The following is a 26,932-nucleotide window of genomic DNA, read 5'->3' on the forward strand; positions in this document are numbered from 1 at the left end:
ACTAAATAGCTGCTCGGCAAAGTTGCAATGCCGAGACTCCCTGACCAGCTGCCCAGGATGAACCCACCTTTCTAGTAGAATGGGTCTTCACCTAATTCAGTAACGGCAATCCTGCCGTGGAATGAGCATGCTGAATCTTACCACAGATCCAGCGCATAATGGTCTACATGGAAGCAGGACACCCAATCCTGTTGGGAGCATACAGGACAAACAGAGCCTCTGTTTTCCTAATCTGAACCGTTCTGGTGACATAAATTTTCAAAGTTCTGACCACAGCCAGAGACTTTGACTCAACGAAGGTGTCAGTGGCCAAAGGCACCATGTGGAAAGATGAACCACCTTCGGCAGAAATTGTTGACGTGTCCTCAATTCTGCTCTATCTTCATGAAAGATCAAATAAAGGCTCTTGTGATACTGCATGGTTTGTACTGTTTTCCATGTGCTCCCAGATCTTTCAAGAAAGAAGCATGGTCAAGAAAGTTCTGTTTGAAAAGAAACAACATTTACTGTCATTGTTATAGAATTTGGGAGAAAAAACAAGAAGAAATCTGCACTGTTGATGCACTGGACAGAATGAATGAATCATAAAATATAACCTTTATTAAGTATGTATTAAAATTGGATAAATATTAATATTATTATCCCAAACTGCAGTGAAACATAAAGGTTAAAATCACAGAACTAACATACATGTGCATAAGAAGAATAAAGAGATGTGAAAAAAAGGTTTAAAAAGCGTGTCCGTGTGTGATTATTTTTGAAGGCACAACCCTGGCGGGGTTGTTTATATAGATATATATGTTGCTAATAATCACTTTCTAGCGTAATGTTATTAAATAGCTGTTAGTATCTATGTCGTCAGGTACCACTGGGTCGTATCCTATATACTCCTGTGGGAAACTTGACTGCATAATTTGTGTTTCCCCTGGTCGGCTCTCGTATAATTCAGATCTCTTTGTCTCAGGTCTCTCTCCAGCCTAGTTTGCTGTCTGTTTCCACTTCTCTTTTCTTGAGCCGCTGCCTTCTATGCCCTTGTGCACTCTCCTGACTTCTCCTGTCTGCTTACTTTGTGCCTTCCAACGCACAATGCAAACTACAGGTAGTGCTGCAGGGCCCACACCCTTTTACTTGCCTTACAGAGCAGCTCTGGAGCTGTTACAGTGCCCAGCTGCAGCAAGAAATCAGCTTGAATGCTTCAGGGGCTGGGGCATAGCCAACATGAGCCCCACACCGACGGAGGGTGGAGGTGTTTAATGCGAACTAGGGGTCAGCCAAGCGCCGCAAAAGGCCGCCATGCCCTGCATGCCCCTTTTCTCTTTTCATATGCAGACGAGGGTTGAAGCCAACTTTGACCCACTGCTTGGATGACATCACCATATGCAAATCCATCTGCGGCAGGCCTTCCCCCAGGAATGCTTGCACTAGTTGTTGCATTTGGTTTGTTGTTTGGGGGTGCTTCAGTATTAGGCAGCCTTCTGCCCTCCCATGTTCATCTGAAAATATGTGTTCTCCCTGCAGTTGTTGTCCCCAGATGAGAGTTCCCTTGTGCTGCCTCAGTTGAATCTCCTTTACTTGACAGAGATGTGCCTGAGCAGCGGCCCTCCCCAGCCCTATCCCAAATCATACTTATTTTGCATAGGAGATACCATGGTCATGAAGATTGTTCTCCCAGGGTTAGGTTCATTCATTGCGTTCTGGGTATGCTGACCTCTGTGATTTCCCCAAATGTGGGAAACTCAACTGCATTATTTGTGGTAGTGGGGGACTGTGTTTGTGCTTTCCTCTGGTCAGCTCTGGTAAAAGTCAGATTTCTTTGTCTCAGATCTTCCTCTAGCCTTGTTCTTCTTTCAAGAGTTCCATTGTGCTGCCTCAGTTGGATCTCCTTCACTTGACAGGGGGGTGCCCGAGCAGCGACCCTCCCCAGCTCTAGCCCAACTCCTACTTACCTGCCAGGTGAGATACTATGATCATGAAGTTGCTTCTCCCAGGGCAAGGCTCACCCATTGCACTCTGGGTGTGCTGCCCCTGCGATTTCCCCAAATGTGGGAAACTTGACTGCATAATTTGTGTTTCCCCTAGTCGGCTCTCATATAATTCAGATCTCTTTGTCTCAGGTCTCTCTCCAGCCTAGTTTGCTGTCTGTTTCCACTTCTTTTTTCTTGAGCCCCTCCCTTCTACACCCTTGTGCACTATCCTGACTTCTCCTCCTGTCTGCTTACTTTGTGCCTTCCGATGCACAATGCAAACTACAGGTAGTGCTGCAGGGCCCACACCCTTTTACTTGCCTTACAGAGCAGCTCTGGAGCTGTTACAGTGCCAAGCTGCTGCAAGAAATCAGCTTGAATGCTTCAGGGGCTGGGGCATGGCCAACATGAGCCCCACACCGAAGGAGGGTGGGGGTGTTTAATGCGAACTAAGGGTCATCCAAGCGCCGCAAAAGGCCGCCATGCCCTGCATACCCCTTTTCTCTTTTCATATGCAGATGAGGGTTCCAGCCAACTTTGGCCCACGGCTTGGATGACATCACTGTATGCAAATCCGTCTTCTGCAGACCTTCCCCCAGGAATGCTTGCACTAGTTGTTGCATTTGGTTTGTTGTTTGGGGGTGCTTCAGTATTAGGCAGCCTTCTGCCCTCCCATGTTCATCTGAAAATATGTGTTCTCCCGGCAGTTGTTGTCCCCAGATGAGAGTTCCTTTGTGCTGCCTCAGTTGAATCTCCTTTACTTGACAGAGATGTGCCTGAGCAGCGGCCCTCCCCAGCCCTATCCCAAATCATACTTATTTTGCATAGGAGATACCATGGTCATAAAGATTGTTCTCCCAGGGTGAGGTTCATTCATTGCATTCTGGGTATGCTGACCCCTGTGATTTCCCCAAATGTGGGAAACTCAACTGCATTATTTGTGGTAGTGGGGGACTGTGTTTGTGTTTTCCTCTGGTCAGCTCTGGTAAAAGTCAGATTTCTTTGTCTCAGATCTTCCTCTAGCCTTGTTCTTCTTTCGAGAGTTCCATTGTGCTGCCTCAGTTTGATCTCCTTCACTTGACAGGGGGGTACCCGAGCAGCGACCCTCCCCAGCTCTAGCCCAACTCCTACATACCTGCCAGGTGAGATACTATGATCATGAAGGTGCTTCTCCCAGGGCAAGGCTCACCCATTGCCAGGGGCGGATCCAGAAAAAAATTACAGGGGGGGCACCATAAGGGGCGTGGCTTCGTTGGAATGGGCGCGGCTTCGTTTGAATGGGCGTGGTATTGCAGGAAAAGACTACCTTATACCCCAGTTTTGCAACCTGCACGCCCAGACGTTGGCCACCACAGGAAAGAAAAATAATCCTGATTCATGCCCCTTACATTATTTGTCATTTTTCCTCCTTATAGTAATGCCCAGTATACATTATTCCACATACTGCAATGGCCCTTAGACATTATTCCACACACAATAATGCACATGACACAATATGCACACACTGTAATGCCCCAGACACATTATGCCACACACCGTAATGCCTGTGACACATTATGACAGGAATCGCAATGCCCGTTATACATTATGCTACACACTGCACTGCCCCTGATACATTATAGCACATACAATGTCTGTGACACATTATGCCACACACTGCAATGACCTTGAGACATTATACCACAATGCCCGTGATATAGTATACCATACACCGTAATGCCTGTGACACATACCGCAATGCCCGTTATACCCTATGCCACACACCGCAATGCCTGTTATATATTATGCCACACTGCAATGACCCTGAGACATTATACCACATACCACAATGCCCGTGATATAGTATACCACACACCGTAATGCCTGACACATTATGACACACACCGCAATGTCCGTGATACATTATGCCACACACTGCAATGACCCTGAGACATTATACCACATATCACAATGCCAGCGATATAGTATACCATACACCGTAATGCCTGTGACACATTATGACACACACCGCAATGTCCGTGATACATTATGCCACACACCGTAATGCCCATTACACAATAAGTCTTACAGTAAGGCTTCTAATTACTTTTCGAATACCTGCTCGTTGTCAGGGGTTTCATGCACTGGGTGTCATGCTCGTTGCCAGGGGTTTCATGCTCTTGGTTCCATGCACGGTGCCAGGGGTTTTCATGCTCAGGGTGTCATGCTCGTTGCCAGGGGTTTCATGCACTGGGTGTCATGCTCGTTGCCAGGGGTTTCATGCACTGGGTGTCATGCTCGTTGCCAGGGGTTTCATGCACTGGGTGTCATGCTCGTTGCTAGGAGGTAGTCCTTGTTGCTAGGGCTGTGCTCCCAGTGCCACATATGTCCCCAGTGCCAGATATTCCCCCACGGTGCCAGGTACTCACATGCCCCCAGTGCCAAATATAGCCCCCCCCCATGTGCCAGGTACACATATACCCCCAGTGCCAGATATTCCCCGACAGTGCCACATATGCCCCAGTGCCAGATATCGCCCCCCCCCAGTGCTATATATGCCCCCAGTGCCACATATGCCTCAGTGCCAGATATTCCCCCCCCCAGTGCCACATATGCCCCCAGTGCCAGATATCCCCCCCCAGTGCCACATATGCCCCCAGTGCCAGATATCCCCCCCCAGTGCCATATATGCCCCCAGTGCCAGATATTCCCCCCAGTGCCATATATGTCCCCAGTGCCAGATATTCCCCCCCCCCCCTCCCTGCCAAATATGCCCCCAGTGCCAGATATTCCTCCCAGTGCCATATATGTCCCCAGTGCCAGATATTCCCCCCCCCTCCCTGCCAAATATGCCCCCAGTGCCAGATATTCCCCCCCAGTGCGTCCCCCCCTTCCTCCGCCGCCGCTGCTCCCCCCCCCCCTCCCTTGCTGTTAGGAGGGACACGGAGGGCACAGGGCACAGTGCACGCCTCCCTGTGTCCCTCCTGTGTCTCCGGCGGCCGCGGGTCACTGTAATAAAGGAAGTGCTCACGAACGGCACTTCCTTTATGAGACCAGCGGCCGCCGGAGACCCAGGAGGGACACAGGAGAGGCGCGCACTGTGCCCTCCGTGTCCCTCCTAACAGCAGGGAGGAAACGAGACCGCAGACTGACATGCGGACCCTCGTCCGCATGTCAGTCTGCACTAAAAATGACAGGGGGGGCACGTGCCTTGGTGCCCCCCCCCTAAATCCGCCACTGCCCATTGCACTCTGGGTGTGCTGCTCCTGCGATTTCCCCAAATGTGGGAAACTTGACTGCATAATTTGTGTTTCCCCTGGTCGGCTCTCGTATAATTCAGATCTCTTTGTCTCAGGTCTCTCTCCAGCCTAGTTTGCTGTCTGTTTCCACTTCTCTTTTCTTGAGCCGCTGCCTTCTATGCCCTTGTGCACTCTCCTGACTTCTCCTGTCTGCTTACTTTGTGCCTTCCAACGCACAATGCAAACTACAGGTAGTGCTGCAGGGCCCACACCCTTTTACTTGCTTTTCAGAGCAGCTCTGGAGCTGTTACAGTGCCCAGCTGCTGCAAGAAATCAGCTTGAATGCTTCAGGGGCTGGGGCATAGCCAACATGAGCCCCACACCGACGGAGGGTGGAGGTGTTTAATGCGAACTAAGGGTCATCCAAGCGCCGCAAAAGGCCGCCATGCCCTGCATACCCCTTTTCTCTTTTCATATGCAGATGAGGGTTCCAGCCAACTTTGGCCCACTGCTTGGATGACATCACCGTATGCAAATCCGTCTTCTGCAGACCTTTTCCCAGGAATGCTTGTACTAGTTGTTGCATTTGGTTTGTTGTTTGGGGGTGCTTCAGTATTAGGCAGCCTTCTGCTCTCCCATGTTCATCTGAAAATATGTGTTCTCCCTGCAGTTGTTGTCCCCAGATGAGAGTTCCCTTGTGCTGCCTCAGTTGAATCTCCTTTACTTGACAGAGATGTGCCTGAGCAGCGGCCCTCCCCAGCCCTATCCCAAATCATACTTATTTTGCATAGGAGATACCATTGTCATGAAGATTGTTCTCCCAGGGTGAGGTTCATTCATTGCATTCTGGGTATGCTGACCCCTGTGATTTCCCCAAATGTGGGAAACTTGACTGCATTTTTTGTGGTAGTGGGGGACTGTGTTTGTGCTTTCCTCTGGTCAGCTCTGGTAAAAGTCAGATTTCTTTGTCTCAGATCTTCCTCTAGCCTTGTTCTTTTTTTGAGAGTTTCCTTGTGCTGCCTCAGTTGGATCTCCTTCACTTGACAGGGGGGTGCCCGAACAGCGACCCTCCCCAGCTCTAGCCCAACTCCTACTTACCTGCCAGGTGAGATACTATGATCAGGAAGGTGCTTCTCCCAGGGCAATGCACTCTGGGTGTGCTGCTCCTACGATTTCCCCAAATGTGGGACACTTGATTACATAATTTGTGTTTCCTCTGGTCGGCTCTCGTATAATTCAGATCTCTTTGTCTCAGGTCTCTCTCCAGCCTAGTTTGCTGTCTGTTTCCACTTCTCTTTTCTTGAGCCGCTCCCTTCTATGCCCTTGTGCACTATCCTGACTTCTCCCGTCTGCTTACTTTGTGCCTTCCAACGCACAATGCAAACTACAGGTAGTGCTGCAGGGCCCACACCCTTTTACTTGCTTTACAGAGCAGCTCTGGAGCTGTTACAGTGCCCAGCTGCTGCAAGAAATCAGCTTGAATGCTTCAGGGGCTGGGGCATAGCCAACATGAGCCCCACACCGAAGGAAGGTGGAGGTGTTTAATGCGAACTAGGGGTCATCCAAGCGCCGCAAAAGGCCGCCATGCCCTGCACACCCCATTTTTATTTTTATATGCAGACGAGGGTTGAAGCCAACTTTGATCCACTGCTTGGATGACATCACCATATGCAAATCCATCTGCTGCAGGCCTTCCCCCAGGAATGCTTGCACTAGTAGTTGCATTTGGTTTGTTGTTTGGGGGTGCTTCAGTATTAGGCAGCCTTCTGCCCTCCCATGTTCATCTGAAAATATGTGTTCTCCCTGCAGTTGTTGTCCCCAGATGAGAGTTCCCTTGTGTTGCCTCAGTTGAATCTCCTTTACTTGACAGAGATGTGCCTGAGCAGCGGCCCCCCCCAGCCCTATCCCAAATCATACTTATTTTGCATAGGCGATACCATGGTCATGAAGATTGTTCTCCCAGGGTGAGGTTCATTCATTGCACTCTGGGTATGCTGACCCCTGTGATTTCCCCAAATGTGGGAAACTCGACTGCATTATTTGTGGTAGTGGGGGACTGTGTTTGTGCTTTCCTCTGGTCAGCTCTGGTAAAAGTCAGATTTCTTTGTCTCAGATCTTCCTCTAGCCTTGTTCTTCTTTCGAGAGTTCCCTTGTGCTGCCTCAGTTGGATCTCCTTCACTTGACAGGGGGTGCCCGAGCAGCAATCCTCCACAGCTCTAGCCCAACTCCTACTTACCTGCCAGGTGAGATACTATGATCTTCACTGTTAGGGCAATCAGGATGTGGAATTCCCTGCCAGGGAAGGTGGTAATGGCGGACTCTGTAATTGGATTTAAAAAAGGAATGGATACATTTCTGAATGAAAAAGCTATCCAAGGTTATAATACTTAAAATATCAACATGGTTAATCCGGGGGTAACATGAGTTATAGTAGCTAACTAGTCATAAAACATTATTCAGCAAGTATGTAGAATCATCACAACTTAAAACAGGTTGAACACGATGGGCAATTTGCCTCTATTCAACCTCAAAAACTATGTTACTATATGTTACTATATTACTATGTTACTGTAGTATACAGAACACCACAATGTAATGAGCAGTGATAGTGAGCACTGATGAGGATACTAGAACTGACACTGAGCAGCAAGATGCAGCACTGGACTATTAGTAATGTACTGTAGTATGCTGAGCACCACAATGCAGCACAAGACAATGAGCAGTGATACTGAGCACTGATGAGGATACTACTGAGAACTGACACTGAGCAGGAGAGACACACTACTAGTATTACTGAGCAGCAATAAGTAACCACTGATACTGAGCACTGATATTGAGATTTCCACTGAGAGAACATAGCCACGTCCTCTCCGCTCTCTCTTCAATGCACGAGTAAAAATGGCGGCAACGCGCAGCTCTTTATATGGAATCCGAATCTCGCGAGAATCCGACAGCGGGATGATGACATTTTCCCTTGTTCAGGTTTTCCGAGTCAGGCGGGAACAACCGAGCCTGCCTCGGACCAGTGTAAACCACGTGGAGTTCGTCGGGAATTCGGTTCTCGGAGAACCGAACCCGCTCCTCTCTACCTTATACCCATCAATTTTTTTATTTTCAATCTAAGCCCCTGCAGTTTTCTGTAAGCATCTGCTTCGCTATGATGATCAACAAGTCACAAGGGCAAACACTCAGGGCTTGAGGCGTAGATCTTAGAACCAGCTGCTACAAGCATGGCAGAGGTGTCACTATCACTGGTGACACCCAGAGAGGTGGCGAGGGAGATTGTAATGCAGTGCGCGCAGATAAGCAGTGCAATGGTAAAAAGGAGGCATGGTTTCATAGGTAGGGGCGTGGCCTGGTGGCCTGAATCTACATTTTGTTGCTCCGGGTGTCCCGGGGGTTGGGGGCTGCACCCGGGGACTAGTGTGTGTGCGGTGCTGGCTCCTGCACAGTGACAGGGCATGGCCACCCAGCATGACGCCTCCATTCTTGACCATGCTGTAATTGCAGTCGCACTGCAGTTCAGCGTGATCATAAAAAATGGTGTAGCCTCCTGCTGGTGCAGACTGTATGTGCGCGCAGGAAGCCGCCACCATTTTTGTGATCACAGCGGCTGAATGTGATGTCATACAGCTGCTGTGACCACGCCCCCTGTGTCTCCTCCGTTGCAGACCCCATTTTGAAGCCTTGCCCCCGCACCGCTCCATCCCTGACTTGGAAATGGAGTGTTGTTGACCCCCCTCTCCCCCCCCCGCCCCGATTGACAGGCAGAGGCGATCGCATTCTCTGCGGGGTGCCGCAGAAAATGCAGGCACATGCGTATGCTCTCAGCAATTTTTGCAGTTGGATCGCTTATTGTGATTGCAATCCAACCTGAATCAGGCCCTATTACCTATCACAATGCGCTGCGGGCAGTACAAAATTGGGATAATATAGGAGTAAAACTCCCAGACCTGTGCTCCTTAACTGTACCTGGTGGCTAGTGGAGCGGCTGCCCAGTAATCAGTGTCCACGCCAGTGCGCACACGGTCCACCCCCTACGGCCACGCTCCCCTTCATCAGCGGCCTCGTGATCCGGAAGGGCGGTGTGTGTGTGCCTGACCTTAATAAGAAACTGGAGCCTCCGCTGCAGTGACCCAGCAACCAAGGCACGGGAGTATACAGCGCCGCTGGGAGTGATGAAGCTGCAGTAAAGATGTCTATTAGACCTAGCCTGCTGCAGCCCTTGTAGATTCTCATAAAACAAGTTCTTCTTTTCTTGTCAAAATTAATAGCTAAGATTAGGCTGCCTGAGGCAGGCCCCTGTTAAGTGGCCTGCTACTGAAGGCACCAACTACAAACTGAGCTCCCTGTTCATGGAAGCGGGGTTATAGAGGAGGATGCGCTGAGCATCTTGGGAACAGTCAAAAGCTTTGAGCCGGTTGGTGCCTCAGATCAAGATCCTACTCTACACCCTAATGTGAATCCTTGTGGAGTCCAGTGTACCCCACAGAAGAAATTAATGTGTCACACCCATTGGCAGCAACCTTAGAATAGCTGCTGACGGGCACAATTGAGAAAGGAAGGGGGGGGGGGGGACATTTGAATCCAGCACATAGATGCAATTCAAATATGTAATTTGTACCTTCCTATTTTAAAATATAATGGATGAACCTCACCCTGTGAGAACAATCTTCATGATCAAGAGATCTCATATGCAAAATAAGTATGAGTTGGGATAGGGCTGGGGAGGGTGGCTGCTCGGGCAGCCCCTCCCCCGTCAAGTTAAGGAGATTCAACTGAGGACGCACAAGGGAACTCTCGTCTGGGGACAACAACTGCAGGGAGACCACATCTGTTCAGATGAACATGGGAGGGTGGAAGGCTGCCTAATATTGAAGCACCATCAAATATCAAACCATATGCAACAACTAGTACAAGCATTCCAGGGGGAAGGTCTGCAGAAGACGGATTTGCATACGGTGATGTCATCCAAGCAGTGGGCCAAAGTTGGCTGGAACCCTCATCTGCATATGAAAAGAGAAAAGGGGCATGCAGGGCATGGCGGCCTTTTGCGGTGCTTGGATGACCCCTAGTTCGCATTAAACACCCCCACCCTCCTTTGGTGTGGGGCTCATGATGGCCATGCCACATCCCCTGAAGCATTCAAGCTGATTTCTTGCAGCAGCTGGGCACTGTAACAGCTCCAGAGCTGTTCTGTAAGGCAAGTAAAAGGGTGTGGGCCCTGCAGCACCACCTGTAGTTCGCATTGTGCGTTGGAAGGCACAAAGTAAGCAGACGGGAGGAGAAGTCAGGATAGTGCGCAAGGGCATCCTTTTCTCTTAGTCCGTAGAGGATGCTGGGGTCACATTAAGAACCATGGGGTATAGACGGGATCCGCAAGAGACATGGGCACTTTAAGACTTTCAAAGGGTGTGAACTGGCTCCTCCCTCTATGCCCCTCCTCCAGACTCCAGTTATAGGAACTGTGCCCAGGGAGACGGACATTTCGAGGAAAGGATTTATTGTTAAACTAAGGTGAGCATCTTACCTGCTCACACCTTAAGCATGCCGCAGAACGTGGCATTCAACAGAACACAAGCCAACGGCATGAACAATTGCAGCAAAAAGCTGACCAGAACCATAACACAACATGTGTATAACCACAAGTAATAACTGCAGACACAGTATGGACTGGGACGGGTGCCCAGCATCCTCTACGGACTAAGAGAAAAGGATTTACCGGTAGGTATTAAAATCCTATTTTCTCATACGACCTAGAGGATGCTGGGGTCACATTAAGAACCATGGGGTTATACCAAAGCTCTTGAACGGGTGGGAGAGTGCGTACGACTCTGCAGCACCGAATGACCCAACTTGAGGTTATCATCAGCCAAGGTATCAAACTTGTAAAACTTAGCAAAAGTGTTTACTAAATAGCTGCTCGGCAAAGTTGCAATGCCGAGACTCCCCGACCAGCTGCCCAGGATGAACCCACCTTTCTAGTAGAATGGGTCTTCACCTAATTCAGTAACGGCAATCCTGCCGTGGAATGAGCATGCTGAATCTTACCACAGATCCAGCGCATAATGGTCTACATGGAAGCAGGACACCCAATCCTGTTGGGAGCATACAGGACAAACAGAGCCTCTGTTTTCCTAATCTGAACCGTTCTGGTGACATAAATTTTCAAAGTTCTGACCACAGCCAGAGACTTTGACTCAACGAAGGTGTCAGTGGCCAAAGGCACCATGTGGAAAGATGAACCACCTTCGGCAGAAATTGTTGACGTGTCCTCAATTCTGCTCTATCTTCATGAAAGATCAAAGATCAAAAGCTCTTGTGATACTGCATGGTTTGTACTGTTTTCCATGTGCTCCCAGATCTTTCAAGCAAGTAGCATGGTCAAGAAAGTTCTGTTTGAAAAGTAACAACATTTACTGTCATTGTTATAGAATTTGGGAGAAAAAACAAGAAGAAATCTGCACTGTTGACGCACTGGACAGAATGAATGAATCATAAAATATAACCTTTATTAAGTATGTATTAAAATTGGATAAATATTAATATTATTATCCCAAACTGCAGTGAAACATAAAGGTTAAAATCACAGAACTAACATACATGTGCATAAGAAGAATAAAGAGATGTGAAAAAAAGGTTTAAAAAGCGTGTCCGTGTGTGATTATTTTTGAAGGCACAACCCTGGCGGGGTTGTTTATATAGATATATATGTTGCTAATAATCACTTTCTAGCGTAATGTTATTAAATAGCTGTTAGTATCTATGTCGTCAGGTACCACTGGGTCATATCCTATATACTCCCTTCACTCAATAGGGGTTACCTCCCGGGAAGCCATCCCCATTGGCGAATTTGTGGGGGTGATTGAGTATAACCGGTAAGCTAACCTCCAATTTGTGGGGTGCTTAGGTAGATGGGGATCACTTATTTCTCTGTGTCCCCTAAGACTATATTCCTAAATTCAATACCATAGGGGGATAGCTTTCTATATCGGATAAGGAATCACTTGATAGGGAAATCTCTATGCATCATGGAAAGATCATATTTATTAATATCCAAACTAAAAAAATGATGAATATCTTTAATTTAGCTGTTTAGATATAGTTAATTGGCGAGATATACCAACAGGTGCGGTTGCCTTAAGGAATATGGCAATTCCAATATAAATAGCAGCCCTCCTTCATATAATCAGCCAGATCTTATTAAATCTGGTCCAGATATAGCCGTTCAGATATACTTAATTGACAACATATATCAATCGGTGGGGTTGCCTTAAGGAATATAGCAATTCCAATTCTCATATAAATAGCAACCTTCCTTCATATATTCAGCCAGATCTTATTTAATCTGATCTAGGCGTAGGCAATAATGCTTTCCTTAGAGGTATAGCCACCTCAATTCTTATTAGGAAGCAAAGTGTCTGTCATAATGGTTTATCCAATTCATCTAAGAAATAATATATTCCATGTGTCAGAGATTCATTACTCTCTATTTACACTGTTAAAGAGTTAATTCTTATTATGTTACAGTGTAATGAAATTATCATATAGGGAGATGTGGCAATTCCATGTGCTATATATATAATAACCCTTAGTGGTCCAGATTCCACAATGAGGAATTTTCTTATAAACCGCTGAAACACACTGCTGTTTGACTGACTTCCAAATATATCTATCTCACTTTGTAACAGTCTTATGATAGAGAAACTGTTACATATTCGGTCACTTAGTTATCTAAAGGTAAACAGACTCAGTGTGAGGGTAATATAATATATCAAATGCGCTGTCAATAATCGTGGTAACTGGTGTAATAAGGTGGTATATTGAGTATGCTAGTAAGGCATATAACTGCTCTCCAGCCTTTAAGTGTTACCAATCAATTTGTTACACTGTAAAGGATTTATGGTGTCCTGTTAGGACATGCAGCTGCTAGGCTGACTCAAAGATTTATCCATTTGTAACAATTATGTAACAGTTATATACATGTTACTGGTATTACATAGAAATAGTATGACACAGGCCAGCAGTCCCATGTGTCTAGATTCCACAATAGGAGATTTTCTTTGTCTTATAAACTGCTGGAACACACAGCTGCTAGACTGACTTCAAATATATATATTACTTTGTAACAGTCTTATAGTAAAGAGACTGTTACACACTGTCATTTAGTTATCTCAAGGTTAGCAGATTCTGTGTGAGGATAGTGTTCTGTTAGAACATGCAGCTGCTAGGCTGACTCATAGAAAATGTATCCATTTGTAACAAATGACACATACAGCATTAAATTAATATCTATAGCAGCCCATGTGACATCTCTACTCTTATCATAATTGTCTGGTTATTGCCAATCTGGACAGCAGGAGTGATATATATTCACTAGTCCCAATATCCCATCATATAAATATACCCACACTGATATACTTTCTTATCAAGAGTTATTAGTAGCTATCTGTATGCACTTTAGACATTGTAATTGCTAAGTGACATCATATCTAGTGTATTCCTTTCTTATAGCTCAGCTTCTATTCCCTATTAGTGGAGACTAACAGCTAACATCATAATCATATATTTTTGTTTTATAACATTTCACATGAGTCAAATACACGCGGACACGCCGTGCCCTACACCCGTGTTTCACTGCATCTATGGCAACTTACATTAAAGCTAACAAGAAAGCACACTCGTTCTGTCTTTAAACTGATAAAAGAAACCCCAATAATATGGGGCATGCAAAAATTGAGACAAAACTCAGTTTTGCTCCTCTCCACGGAAATCTTTAGTAAAAGGCGAAAGATTTGTTCGTTCTGAAGAGAAACCAGAGCATGACCAAGATTCCACCTGTCGCCTGAGTGCCATGCCAGCAGTCCTCATTCAGCTCAAAGTGAGCACCCAATATGAAAGAAAGAAAGCAGATTTCTCACCAGGCTTCCCCTTGCTATAAGCATGGTTTGTACTCTTTTCCATGTGCTCCCAGATCTTTCAAGCAATTAGTATGGTCAAGAAAGTTCTGCTTGAAAAGAAACAGACATTTACTGTCATTGTTATACAAATAAACTTACATTAAAGCCAACAAGAAAGCACACTCGTTCTGTCTTTAAACTGATAAAAGAAACCCCAATAATATGGGGCATGCAAAAATTGAGATAAAACTCAGTTTTGCTCCTCTCCACGGAAATCTTTAATAAAAGGCGAAAGATTTGTTCATTCTGAAGAGAAACCAGAGCATGACCAAGATTCCACCTGTCGCCTGAGTGCCATGCCAGCAGTCCTCATTCAGATCAAAGTGAGCGCCCAATTTGAAAGAAAGCAGATTTCTCACCTGGCTTCTCCTTGCTATAAGCATGGTTTGTACTGTATTCCATGTGCTCCCAGATCTTTCAAGCAAGTAGCATGGTCAAGAAAGTTCTGTTTGAAAAGAAACAAACATTTACTGTAATTTCTATGCAAATGAGCTTTCATTAAAGCACACTCATTCTATCTTTAAACCGATAAAAGAAACCCCAAAAAGATGGGGCATGCAAAAATTGAGGTAAAACTCAGTTTTGCTCCTCTCCACGGAAATCTTTAGTAAAAGGCGAAAGATTTGTTCGTTCTGAAGAGAAACCAGAGCATGACCAAGATTTTCATCTGAAAATATGTGTTCTCCCTGCAGTTGTTGTCCCCAGATGAGAGTTCCCTTGTGCTGCCTCAGTTGAATCTCCTTTACTTGACAGAGATGTGCCTGAGCAGCGGCCCTCCCCAGCCCTATCCCAAATCATACTTATTTTGCATAGGAGATACCATGGTCATGAAGATTGTTTTCCCAGGGTGAGGTTCATTCATTGCATTCTGGGTATGCTGACCCCTGTGATTTCCCCAAATGTGGGAAACTCGACTGCATTATTTGTGGTAGTGGGGGACTGTGTTTGTGCTTTCCTCTGGTCAGCTCTGGTAAAAGTCAGATTTCTTTATCTCAGATCTTCCTCTAGCCTTGTTCTTCTTTCGAGAGTTCCCTTGTGCTGCCTCAGTTGGATCTCCTTCACTTGACAGGGGGTGCCCGAGCAGCAATCCTCCACAGCTCTAACCCAACTCCTACTTACCTGCCAGGTGAGATACTATGATCTTCACTGTTAGGGCAATCAGGATGTGGAATTCCCTGCCAGGGAAGGTGGTAATGGCGGACTCTGTAATTGGATTTAAAAAAGGAATGGATACATTTCTGAATGAAAAAGCTATCCAAGGTTATAATACTTAAAATATCAACATGGTTAATCCGGGGGTAACATGAGTTATAGTAGCTAACTAGTCATAAAACATTATTCAGCAAGTATGTAGAATCATCACAACTTAAAACAGGTTGAACACGATGGGCAATTTGCCTCTATTCAACCTCAAAAACTATGTTACTATATGCTACTATATTACTATGTTACTGTAGTATACAGAAAACCAAAATGCAATGAACAGTGATAGTGAGCACTGATGAGGATACTAGAACTGACACTGAGCAGCAAGATGCAGCACTGGACTATTAGTAATGTACTGTAGTATGCTGAGCACCACAATGCAGCACAAGACAATGAGCAGTGATACTGAGCACTGATGAGGATACTACTGAGAACTGACACTGAGCAGGAGAGACACACTACTAGTATTACTGAGCAGCAATAAGTAACCACTGATACTGAGCACTGATATTGAGATTTCCACTGAGAGAACATAGCCACGTCCATTCCGCTCTCTCTTCAATGCACGAGTAAAAATGTCGGCAACGCGCAGCTCTTTATATGGAATCCGAATCTCGCGAGAATCCGACAGCGGGATGATGACATTTTCCCTTGTTCAGGTTTTCCGAGTCAGGCGGGAACAACCGAGCCTGCCTCGGACCAGTGTAAACCACGTGGAGTTCGTGGGGAATTCGGTTCTCGGAGAACCGAACCCGCTCCTCTCTACCTTATACCCATCAATTTTTTTATTTTCAATCTAAGCCCCTGCAGTTTTCTGTAAGCATCTGCTTCGCTATGATGATCAACAAGTCACAAGGGCAAACACTCAGGGCTTGAGGCGTAGATCTTAGGACCAGCTGCTACAAGCATGGCAGAGGTGTCACTATTACTGGTGACACCCAGAGAGGTGGCGAGGGAGATTGTAATGCAGTGCGCGCAGATAAGCAGCGCAATGGTAAAAAGGAGGCATGGTTTCATAGGTAGGGGCGTGGCCTGGTGGCCTGAATCTACATTTTGTTGCTCCGGGTGTCCCGGGGGTTGGGGGCTGCACCCGGGGACTGGTGTGTGAGCGGTGCTGGCTCCTGCACAGTGAAAAGGCATGGCCACCCAGCATGACGCCTCCCTTCTTGACCATGCTGTAATTGCAGTCGCACTGCAGTTCAGCGTGATCATAAAAAATGGTGTAGCCTCCTGCTGGTGCAGACTGTATGTGCGCGCAGGAAGCCGCCACCATTTTTGTGATCACAGCGGCTGAATGTGATGTCATACAGCCGCTGTGACCACGCCCCCTGTGTCTCCTCCGTTGCAGACCCCATTTTGAAGCCTTGCACCCGCACCGCTCCATCCCTGACTTGGAAATGGAGTGTTGCTGACCCACCTATCCCCCCCCCCCGCCCCGATTGACAGGCAGAGGCGATCGCATTCTCTGCGGGGTGCCGCAGAAAATGCAGGCACATGCGTATGCTCTTAGCAATTTTTGCAGTTGGATCGCTTATTGTGATTGCAATCCAACCTGAATCAGGCCCTATTACCTATCACAATGCGCTGCGGGCAGTACAAAATTGGGTTAATATAGGAGAAAAACCCCCAGACCTGTGCTCCTTAACTGTACCTGGTGGCTAGTGGAGCGGCTGCCCAGTAATCAGTGTCCACGCCAGTGCGCACACGGTCCACCCCCTACGGCCACGCTCCCCTTCATCAGCGGCCTCGTGATCCGGAAGGGTGGTGTGTGTGTGACTGACCTTAGGATGAAACCGGAGCCTCCGCTGCAGTGACCCAGCAACCGGGGCACGGGAGTATACAGCGCCGCTGGGAGTGATGAAGCTGCAGTAAAGATGTCTATTAGACCTAGCCTGCTGCAGCCCTTGTAGATTCTCATAAAACAAGTTCTTCTTTTCTTGTCAAAATTTATAGCTAAGAATAGGCTGCCTGAGGCAGGCCCCTGTTAAGTGGCCTGCTACTGAAGGCACCAACTACAAACTGAGCTCCCTGTTCATGGAAGCGGGGTTATAGAGGAGAATGCACTGAGCATCTTGGGAACAGTCAAAAGCTTTGAGCCGGTTGGTGCCTCAGATCAAGATCCTACTCTACACCCCAATGTGAATCCTTGTGGAGTCCAGTGTACCCCACAGAAGAAATAAATGTGTCACACCCATTGGCAGCAACCTTAGAATAGCTGCTGACGGGCACAATTGAGAATGGAAGGGGGGGGGGACATTTGAATCCAGCACATAAATGCAATTCAAATATGTAATTTGTACCTTCCTATTTTAAAATATAATGGATGAACCTCACCCTGTGAGAACAATCTTCATGATCAAGAAATCTCATATGCAAAATAAGTATGAGTTGGGATAGGGCTGGGGAGGGTGTCTGCTCTGGCAGCCCCTCCCCCGTCAAGTTAAGGAGATTCAACTGAGGAAGCACAAGGGAACTCTCGTCTGGGGACAACAACTGCAGGGAGACCACATCTTTTCCGATGAACATGGGAGGGCGGAAGGCTGCCTAATACTGAAGCACCATCAAATATCAAACCATATGCAACATCTAGTACAAGCATTCCTGGGGGAAGGTCTGCAGCAGACGGATTTGCATACAGTGATGTTATCCAAGCAGTGGGCCAAAGTTGGCTGGAACCCTCATCTGCATATGAAAAGAGAAAAGGGGCGTGCAGGGCATGGCGGCCTTTTGCAGTGCTTGGATGACCCCTAGTTTTCATTAAACACCCCCACCCTCCTTTGGTGTGGGGCTCATGTTGGCCATGCCCCATCCCCTGAAGCATTCAAGCTGATTTCTTGCAGCAGCTGGGCACTGTAACAGCTCCAGAGCTGTTCTGTAAGGCAAGTAAAAGGGTGTGGGCCCTACAGCACCACCTGTAGTTCGCATTGTGCGTTGGAAGGCACAAAGTAAGCAGACGGGAGGAGAAGTCAGGATAGTGCGCAAGGGCATCCTTTTCTCTTAGTCCGTAGAGGATGCTGGGGTCACATTAAGAACCATGGGGTATAGACGGGATCCGCAAGAGACATGGGCACTTTAAGACTTTCAAAGGGTGTGAACTGGCTCCTCCCTCTATGCCCCTCCTCCAGACTCCAGTTATAGGAACTGTGCCCAGGGAGACGGACATTTCGAGGAAAGGATTTATTGTTAAACTAAGGTGAGCATCTTACCAGCTCACACCTTAAGCATGCCGCAGAACGTGGCATTCAACAGAACACAAGCCAACGGCATGAACAATTGCAGCAAAAAGCTGACCAGAACCATAACACAACATGTGTATAACCACAAGTAATAACTGCAGACACAGTATGGACTGGGACGGGTGCCCAGCATCCTCTACAGACTAAGAGAAAAGGATTTACCGGTAGGTATTAAAATCCTATTTTCTCATACGACCTAGAGGATGCTGGGGTCACATTAAGAACCATGGGGTTATACCAAAGCTCTTGAACGGGTGGAAGAGTGCGTACGACTCTGCAGCACCGAATGACCCAACTTGAGGTTATCATCGGCCAAGGTATCAAACTTATAAAACTTAGCAAAAGTGTTTACTAAATAGCTGCTCGGCAAAGTTGCAATGCCGAGACTCCCCGACCAGCTGCCCAGGATGAACCCACCTTTCTAGTAGAATGGGTCTTCACCTAATTCAGTAACGGCAATCCTGCCGTGGAATGAGCATGCTGAATCTTACCACAGATCCAGCGCATAATGGTCTGCATGGAAGCAGGACACCCAATCCTGTTGGGAGCATACAGGACAAACAGAGCCTCTGTTTTCCTAATCTGAACCGTTCTGGTGACATAAATTTTCAAAGTTCTGACCACAGCCAGAGACTTTGACTCAACGAAGGTGTCAGTGGCCAAAGGCACCATGTGGAAAGATGAACCACCTTCGGCAGAAATTGTTGACGTGTCCTCAATTCTGCTCTATCTTCATGAAAGATCAAATAAAGGCTCTTGTGATACTGCATGGTTTGTACTGTTTTCCATGTGCTCCCAGATCTTTCAAGCAAGTAGCATGGTCAAGAAAGTTCTGTTTGAAAAGAAACAAACATTTACTGTCATTGTTATGCAAATAAACTTACATTAAAGCTAACAAGAAAGCACACTCGTTCTGTCTTTAAACTGATAAAAGAAACCCCAATAATATGGGCATACCTCCCAACTTTGTCGGCTCGCATAGAGGGACACACGCGCGGCGAAGTCGCGCGCGCTCCCAAAAAGGGCGTGGCCTAAGTAAAAGGGGGTGTGGCTTCGCGGGAGGACCCGCGATCGCGAGTCACGCCCCCGTTTTCGGCACTGAGGGGGCATGCCCAGCGCTCTGTGAGCCGCTGGCATGCCACCTCTCCCTCTGACTTCAGTGAATAGACGCTGTGCGCATGCGCACAGCGTCTATTCACCGCTGCTCTGCTAAGCAGGGCAGCGACAGACAGAGCCTCCCAACTGTCCTCCCCACCGCGGGACACTGCGGCCCGCAGGTGGGACAGCGGGACAGTCCCCAAAAAACGGGACTGTCCCGCGAAAATCGGGACAGTTGGGAGGTATGATATGGGGCATGCAAAAATTGAGATAAAACTCAGTTTTGCTCCTCTCCACGGAAATCTTTAATAAAAGGCGAAATATTTGTTAGTTCTGAAGAGAAACCAGAGCATGACCAAGATTCCACCTGTCGCCTGAGTGCCATGCCAGCAGTTCTCATTCAGCCAGGGCCGGCGCTACCACTAGGCAGCTTTAGGCAGCTGCCTATGGGCGGCGACCACTGGAGGGCGGCACTGCTTAGTGAACGAAAGTGAAAGAGAACACTTTTTTATCATGTGCCTCAGCAGAAACAGAGGAGCTGCTCGTGTGCGCCCACCACGTCTGTCTGACTCTGCCTTCAAAAGTGAGTTGACTGACTGTGTGCCTACTTCTGCAACCCTGCCGTGCCGCCGCCCCCCCACCTCTGCGATCATAACACATTCCACTATGTTATGTGGGCTATGTGCAGCCTGCTGCCGCCTGTGCTCCTGAGTCCGGGGTCCCGGGTCCCACAGTATCAGCCTATCACTGACTACCCGCCGCTCCCCCACGCGATGGTCTCCCGCGTCCCCCCCCATCACCCCTGCATTTGGGCACAGGGCACATGAAGGAGAGTCACCCGCTGGCCTGGTCCGCTCCGCATCACTGACTACCCGCCGCTCCCCCACGCGATGGTCTCCCGCGCCGCATCCCCCCCCCATCACCCCTGCATTTGGGCACAGGGCACATGAAGGAGAGTCACCCGCTGGCCTGGTCCGCACTGCTGCCGCATCGGGCGCCGCCTCTCCCTACAATCCAGTGCAAATTGTTATCCGCGCTACCCCCCCAATCCCGCGACCGGCTCCCGCATCAGTACCTGCTGCTGCCTCTTTTTGTGACAAGCGCCCCCACAGCTATTAGGCTCCCGCTGCACCCCCCCCTCCCCTCCTGCATCTTGTAGCTTTGTTCACTTCTCCCCCCCCTTCTGCATCTTGTAGCTTTGTTCACTTCTCCCCCCCCTTCTGCATCTTGTAGCTATGTTCACTTCTCCCCCCCCTTCTGCATCTTGTAGCTATGTTCACTTCTCCCCCCCCACCTCTGCCTCTTCTAATTACCAGCTCCCCCACAGCTATTAGGCTCCCGTTGCTCCCCCCCCCCCCCCTCCTGCATCTTGTAGCTAGGTTCACTTCTTCCCCCCCCCCCCTCTGCCTCTTCTTATTACCAGCTCCCCCACAGCTATTAGGCTCCCGCTGCTCCCCCCCCCCTCCTGCATCTTGTAGCTAGGTTCACTTCTTCCCCCCCCTCTGCCTCTTCTTATTTAATTTATGTGAAAGGCAATAGGTTCTGCAGCAGCTGCGCCTCTCTAGTGCCTGAGAGGTGGCAGCTGTCTGTAGGTGGCCACAATAAACGGCCACAGTAATATACACGTGTGTGTATATATATATATATATATATATATATACAATGCAGCAGGCCCGGCACTCCACGAGTAATACAGAAACTGGGTTTGGTGCCCTTACACAAACAGCATGTAGAGAAACAAACGTACGGCACTCATAACCTCTTGGCAGCAAAAACGACAGGAAACCGTTCAGGAGTACAACGTTTCAAACTCTAATTGAGTTTTTCGTCAGGTAAACATATACATACAGACAATGAACTCACCTTATATCCCCTCCAAACTACCATCACCAGCCCCGTGATTGCACGCGCTGCCGGGCGCAGGAGACCCGGCCCGTCCCTCTGGCGCGGCTTAACTGACGTCACCGCGTAGCTACGCGGCGCACGTCATGAGTGTAACTAGGCAACATGCTAAACAACGCCGCTACATAACACCATGACAACCAGCTAGTGACATCCGATAACTGCACAGACAATCATAATTAGCGTGACGGGCAACACACCGCTAATATCAGAGCCATCACAATAGCACGAACTAATAATCAAAATATTAGTATATAATAACTTTAAGAGCACTATCAGAATACACTTTAGATCAATAACGAACATTGCAGTATCGTAGAAAGCCAACACATCCTAAAAATCATGATAACAGACCACAAACCACAGAAGCAGATAAAGTTAAATGGCACAAAATCATTACAGCAGGGATCAATATCATATCATGTCCCTAGCTGTTGTAACAAAATGTGTACACAGACAGCAGAGATATTAACGGAAACTAATGAATGAGTTCATTTCGTTTAACCCTTTAGGATGGATAACATCCAATCTGTGAATCCACTCTGCCTCTCTCTTCAAAAGTTTTAAATTGCGATTGCCACCCCTATAGGTGGCAATCGCAATTTAAAACTTTTGAAGATATGATATTGATCCCTGCTGTAATGATTTTGTGCCATTTAACTTTATCTGCTTCTGTGGTTTGTGGTCTGTTATCATGATTTTTAGGATGTGTTGGCTTTCTACGATACTGCAATGTTCGTTATTGATCTAAAGTGTATTCTGATAGTGCTCTTAAAGTTATTATATACTAATATTTTGATTATTAGTTCGTGCTATTGTGATGGCTCTGATATTAGCGGTGTGTTGCCCGTCACGCTAATTATGATTGTCTGTGCAGTTATCGGATGTCACTAGCTGGTTGTCATGGTGTTATGTAGCGGCGTTGTTTAGCATGTTGCCTAGTTACACTCATGACGTGCGCCGCGTAGCTACGCGGTGACGTCAGTTAAGCCGCGCCAGAGGGACGGGCCGGGTCTCCTGCGCCCGGCAGCGCGTGCAATCACGGGGCTGGTGATGGTAGTTTGGAGGGGATATAAGGTGAGTTCATTGTCTGTATGTATATGTTTACCTGACGAAAAACTCAATTAGAGTTTGAAACGTTGTACTCCTGAACGGTTTCAAAAATCCACTTAATTTTCTTTACCCTATTATTAAAATGGTAATTGACAAAAACAAACTACATTGTCACCATAAGAGCAATACAAAATGTACAAGTGATATATTAAAATCATCTTTCCAGCTTGAATTTCAATGATGCATTGGGGCAACGATTTTGTGAGAAACATCTTCACCCTTAAATAAAGATTTTCTTAATTCCTTACCTGTGTGCTAATTAGATATCACCTTGTTTTCACATTAAACAGACTTCCACATGAGAAAGCAGCAAGGATGCAGTGGCGTTAATGTTTCCTGGTGTCAACCTGTATTATTTCAGTAGATATTGAAATGAGGATGCATCTTGCTGCCTTTCCAATGAAGCAAGTTTAATTTAGTAATAGGTGAAAAACCATCCCTACAAATATGTTAATCAGATACTTGGCTTTGTGGACACTTTTCAGAGAACACATTAGTTAGCATAAAAATAAAGCCAGAAAATGAAGAGCTGTTTAATCACTCAATTGGATTTTTCTGCCAGCATATTTCTTTTTCTCTGCAACCCACTGCCAAATTGTGCTTCCTAGCTGTTTTTATAAAATCACTGAATCAAATCTGATTACATCAGAGAAGGCCAGGTACCCTACACCATAACAGGGGGTTTGAAATTTTGACTTGTCTACTTAAAGATCACCAAAATCTGATAACAAGGTCAATTAAGTCCCTGGGTGGGATTGAACAACCAACCTTTTGGTTAATAGCCTTACACACTAACTGATTGCGCCACAGCTACACTTTGCAAAAGTACATACTGACAAAGGCTAATAAGCATTCTTCTAGAACGATTCCTAGAAACATTTTAAAAAGTCAATAATGTGGAGAGTTTTTGTAAGATGTTTCTTCCATCAACCAATGAAGAAACACATTGGTACTTTCCCATGATAAGTGAGTGCTTCAGGACCTCTTGCACTTACATGTGCAGCAGAGTACTGTAATGGAAGCATGCTGGGTCCATAACCCAGAGGTAGGCAGATTGAAACTATCCTCTGCTATATGCATTTTTTTTTTGTTAATTAAAGTAATCCAAAACTGGGATTGATATTTTTGCTCTTTTATTTTTACTTAAAGTACAATAACTTTTACCATTTTAATTTGTTTTAATAGTATATTGACAGTATTGTTTTCTTTCAAAAATCCACTTAATTTTCTTTACCCGATTATTAAAATGGTAATTGACAAAAACAAACTACATTGTCACCAGAAGAGCAATACAAAATGTACAAGTGATATATTAAAATCATCTTTCCAGCTTGAATTTCAATGATGCATTGGGGCAACGATTTTGTGAGAAACATCTTCACCCTTAAATAAAGATTTTCTTAATTCCTTACCTGTGTGCTAATTAGATATCACTTTGTTTTCACATTAAACAGACTTCCACATGCGAAAGCAGCAAGGATGCAGTGGCGTTAATGTTTCCTGGTGTCAACCTGTATTATTTCAGTAGACATTGAAATGAAGATGCATCTTGCTGCCTTTCCAATGAAGCAAGTTTAATTTAGTAATAGGTGAAAAACCATCCCTACAAAGGTGTTAATCAGAGACTTGGCTTTGTGGACACTTTTCAGAGAACAAATTCGTTAGCATAAAAATAAAGCCAGAAAATGAAGAGCTGTTTAATCACTCAATTGGATTTTTCTGCCAGCATATTTCTTTTTCTCTGCAACCCACTGCTAAATTGTGCTTCCTAGCTGTTTTTTTTATAAAATCACTGATTCAAATCTAACTCTGATTACATCAGAGTAGGCCAGGTACCCTACACCATAAGAAGGGGGTCTGAAATTTTGACTTGTCTACTTAAAGATCACCAAAATCTGATAACAAGGTCAATTACATCCCTGGGTGGGATTGAACCACCAATCCTTTGATTAATAACCAAACACACTAACCGATTGCGCCACAGAGACACTTTAAAAAACGTACATACTGACAAAGGCTAATAAGCATTCATCTAGAACGTTTCCTAGAAAAACTTTAAAAAGTCAATAATCTGTAGAGTTTTTGTAAGATGTTTCTTCCAGCAACCAATGAAGAAACACATTGGTACTTTCGCATGATGAGTGAGTGCTTCAGGATCTCTTGCACTTACATGTGCAGCAGAGTACTGCAATGGAAGCATGCTGGGCCCATAACCCAGAGGTAGGCAGATTGAAACTATCCTTTGCTATATGCATTTTTTTTTGTTCATAAAAAGTAATCCAAAACTGGGATTGATATTTTAGCTTTTATTTTTACTTAAAGTACAATAACTTTTACCATTTTAATTTGTTTTTATATTGACAGTATTGTTTTCTTTCAAAAATCCAATTAATTTTCTTTACCCGATTATTAAAATGGTAATTGACAAAAACAAACTACATTGTCACCAGAAGAGCAATACAAAATGTACAAGTGATATATTAAAATCATCTTTCCAGCTTGAATTTCAATGATGCATTGGGGCAACGATATTGTGAGAAACATCTTCACCCTTAAATAAAGATTTTCTTAATTCCTTACCTGTGTGCTAATTAGATATCACCTTGTTTTCACATTAAACAGACTTCCACATGAGAAAGCAGCAAGGATGCAGTGGCGTTAATGTTTCCTGGTGTCAACCTGTATTATTTCAGTAGATATTGAAATGAGGATGCATCTTGCTGCCTTTCCAATGAAGCAAGTTTAATTTAGTAATAGGTGAAAAACCATCCCTACAAAGATGTTAATCAGATACTTGGCTTTGTGGACACTTTTCAGAGAACAAATTTGTTAGCATAAAAATAAAGCCAGAAAATGAAGAGCTGTTTAATCACTCAATTGGATTTTTTTGCCAGCATATTTCTTTTTCTCTGCAAACCACTGCTAAATTGTGCTTCCTAGCTGTTTTTATAAAATCACTGAATCAAATCTAACTCTGATTACATCAGAGAAGGCCAGGTACCCTACACCATAAGAGGGGGTTTGCAATTTTGACTTGTCTACTTAAATATTACCAAAATCTGATCACAAGGTCAATTACGTCTCTGGATGGGATTGAACCACCAACCTTTTGATTAATAGCTGAACACACTAACCGATTGCGCCACAGAGACACTTTGCGAAAAGTACATACTGACAAAGACTAATAAGCATTCATCTAGAACGTTTCCTAGAAAAACTTTAAAAAGTCAATAATCTGTAGAGTTTTTGTAAGATGTTTCTTCCAGCAACCAATGAAGAAACACATTGGTACTTTCGCATGATGAGTGAGTGCTTCAGGATCTCTTGCACTTACATGTGCAGCAGAGTACTGCAATGGAAGCATGCTGGGCCCATAACCCAGAGGTAGGCAGATTGAAACTATCCTTTGCTATATGCATTTTTTTTTGTTCATTAAAGTAATCCAAAACTGGGATTGATATTTTAGCTTTTATTTTTACTTAAAGTACAATAACTTTTACCATTTTAATTTGTTTTAATAGTATATTGACAGTATTGTTTTCTTTCAAAAATCCAATTAATTTTCTTTACCCGATTATTAAAATGGTAATTGACAAAAACAAACTACATTGTCACCAGAAGAGCAATACAAAATGTACAAGTGATATATTAAAATCATCTTTCCAGCTTGAATTTCAATGATGCATTGGGGCAACGATATTGTGAGAAACATCTTCACCCTTAAATAAAGATTTTCTTAATTCCTTACCTGTGTGCTAATTAGATATCACCTTGTTTTCACATTAAACAGACTTCCACATGAGAAAGCAGCAAGGATGCAGTGGCGTTAATGTTTCCTGGTGTCAACCTGTATTATTTCAGTAGATATTGAAATGAGGATGCATCTTGCTGCCTTTCCAATGAAGCAAGTTTAATTTAGTAATAGGTGAAAAACCATCCCTACAAAGATGTTAATCAGATACTTGGCTTTGTGGACACTTTTCAGAGAACAAATTTGTTAGCATAAAAATAAAGCCAGAAAATGAAGAGCTGTTTAATCACTCAATTGGATTTTTTTGCCAGCATATTTCTTTTTCTCTGCAAACCACTGCTAAATTGTGCTTCCTAGCTGTTTTTATAAAATCACTGAATCAAATCTAACTCTGATTACATCAGAGAAGGCCAGGTACCCTACACCATAAGAGGGGGTTTGCAATTTTGACTTGTCTACTTAAATATTACCAAAATCTGATCAC

General features: G+C 45.5%; 9 non-coding genes and 1 pseudogene across 9 annotated transcripts; 6 read left to right on the forward strand and 4 right to left on the reverse strand.

The window, feature by feature from the left end:
• The first annotated feature begins 1,622 nt into the window (after positions 1-1,622).
• Positions 1,623-1,786, forward strand: LOC134982619 (U1 spliceosomal RNA). Its single transcript, XR_010191299.1, has one exon. It is a non-coding gene; the product is annotated as a U1 spliceosomal RNA (small nuclear RNA).
• Positions 1,787-1,938: 152 nt separating this feature from the next.
• On the forward strand, positions 1,939-2,073 carry LOC134982978 (U1 spliceosomal RNA; annotated as a pseudogene).
• A 702-nt stretch (positions 2,074-2,775) lies between these two features.
• LOC134982555 (U1 spliceosomal RNA) lies at positions 2,776-2,939 on the forward strand. The gene has a single exon (XR_010191240.1). It is a non-coding gene; the product is annotated as a U1 spliceosomal RNA (small nuclear RNA).
• Positions 2,940-5,956: 3,017 nt separating this feature from the next.
• On the forward strand, positions 5,957-6,120 carry LOC134982681 (U1 spliceosomal RNA). Its single transcript, XR_010191356.1, has one exon. It is a non-coding gene; the product is annotated as a U1 spliceosomal RNA (small nuclear RNA).
• A 975-nt stretch (positions 6,121-7,095) lies between these two features.
• On the forward strand, positions 7,096-7,259 carry LOC134982512 (U1 spliceosomal RNA). Its single transcript, XR_010191201.1, has one exon. It is a non-coding gene; the product is annotated as a U1 spliceosomal RNA (small nuclear RNA).
• Positions 7,260-13,890: 6,631 nt separating this feature from the next.
• On the reverse strand, positions 13,891-14,006 carry LOC134982384 (U5 spliceosomal RNA). Its single transcript, XR_010191084.1, has one exon. It is a non-coding gene; the product is annotated as a U5 spliceosomal RNA (small nuclear RNA).
• Positions 14,007-14,292: 286 nt separating this feature from the next.
• Positions 14,293-14,408, reverse strand: LOC134982417 (U5 spliceosomal RNA). The gene has a single exon (XR_010191115.1). It is a non-coding gene; the product is annotated as a U5 spliceosomal RNA (small nuclear RNA).
• A 270-nt stretch (positions 14,409-14,678) lies between these two features.
• On the reverse strand, positions 14,679-14,794 carry LOC134982343 (U5 spliceosomal RNA). Its single transcript, XR_010191048.1, has one exon. It is a non-coding gene; the product is annotated as a U5 spliceosomal RNA (small nuclear RNA).
• A 144-nt stretch (positions 14,795-14,938) lies between these two features.
• LOC134982504 (U1 spliceosomal RNA) lies at positions 14,939-15,102 on the forward strand. Its single transcript, XR_010191194.1, has one exon. It is a non-coding gene; the product is annotated as a U1 spliceosomal RNA (small nuclear RNA).
• A 4,820-nt stretch (positions 15,103-19,922) lies between these two features.
• Positions 19,923-20,035, reverse strand: LOC134982470 (U5 spliceosomal RNA). Its single transcript, XR_010191163.1, has one exon. It is a non-coding gene; the product is annotated as a U5 spliceosomal RNA (small nuclear RNA).
• Positions 20,036-26,932: the final 6,897 nt, after the last annotated feature.

Source organism: Pseudophryne corroboree (genome assembly GCF_028390025.1).
Source record: "Pseudophryne corroboree isolate aPseCor3 chromosome 12 unlocalized genomic scaffold, aPseCor3.hap2 SUPER_12_unloc_1, whole genome shotgun sequence".
Lineage (NCBI taxonomy): Eukaryota > Metazoa > Chordata > Amphibia > Anura > Myobatrachidae > Pseudophryne > Pseudophryne corroboree.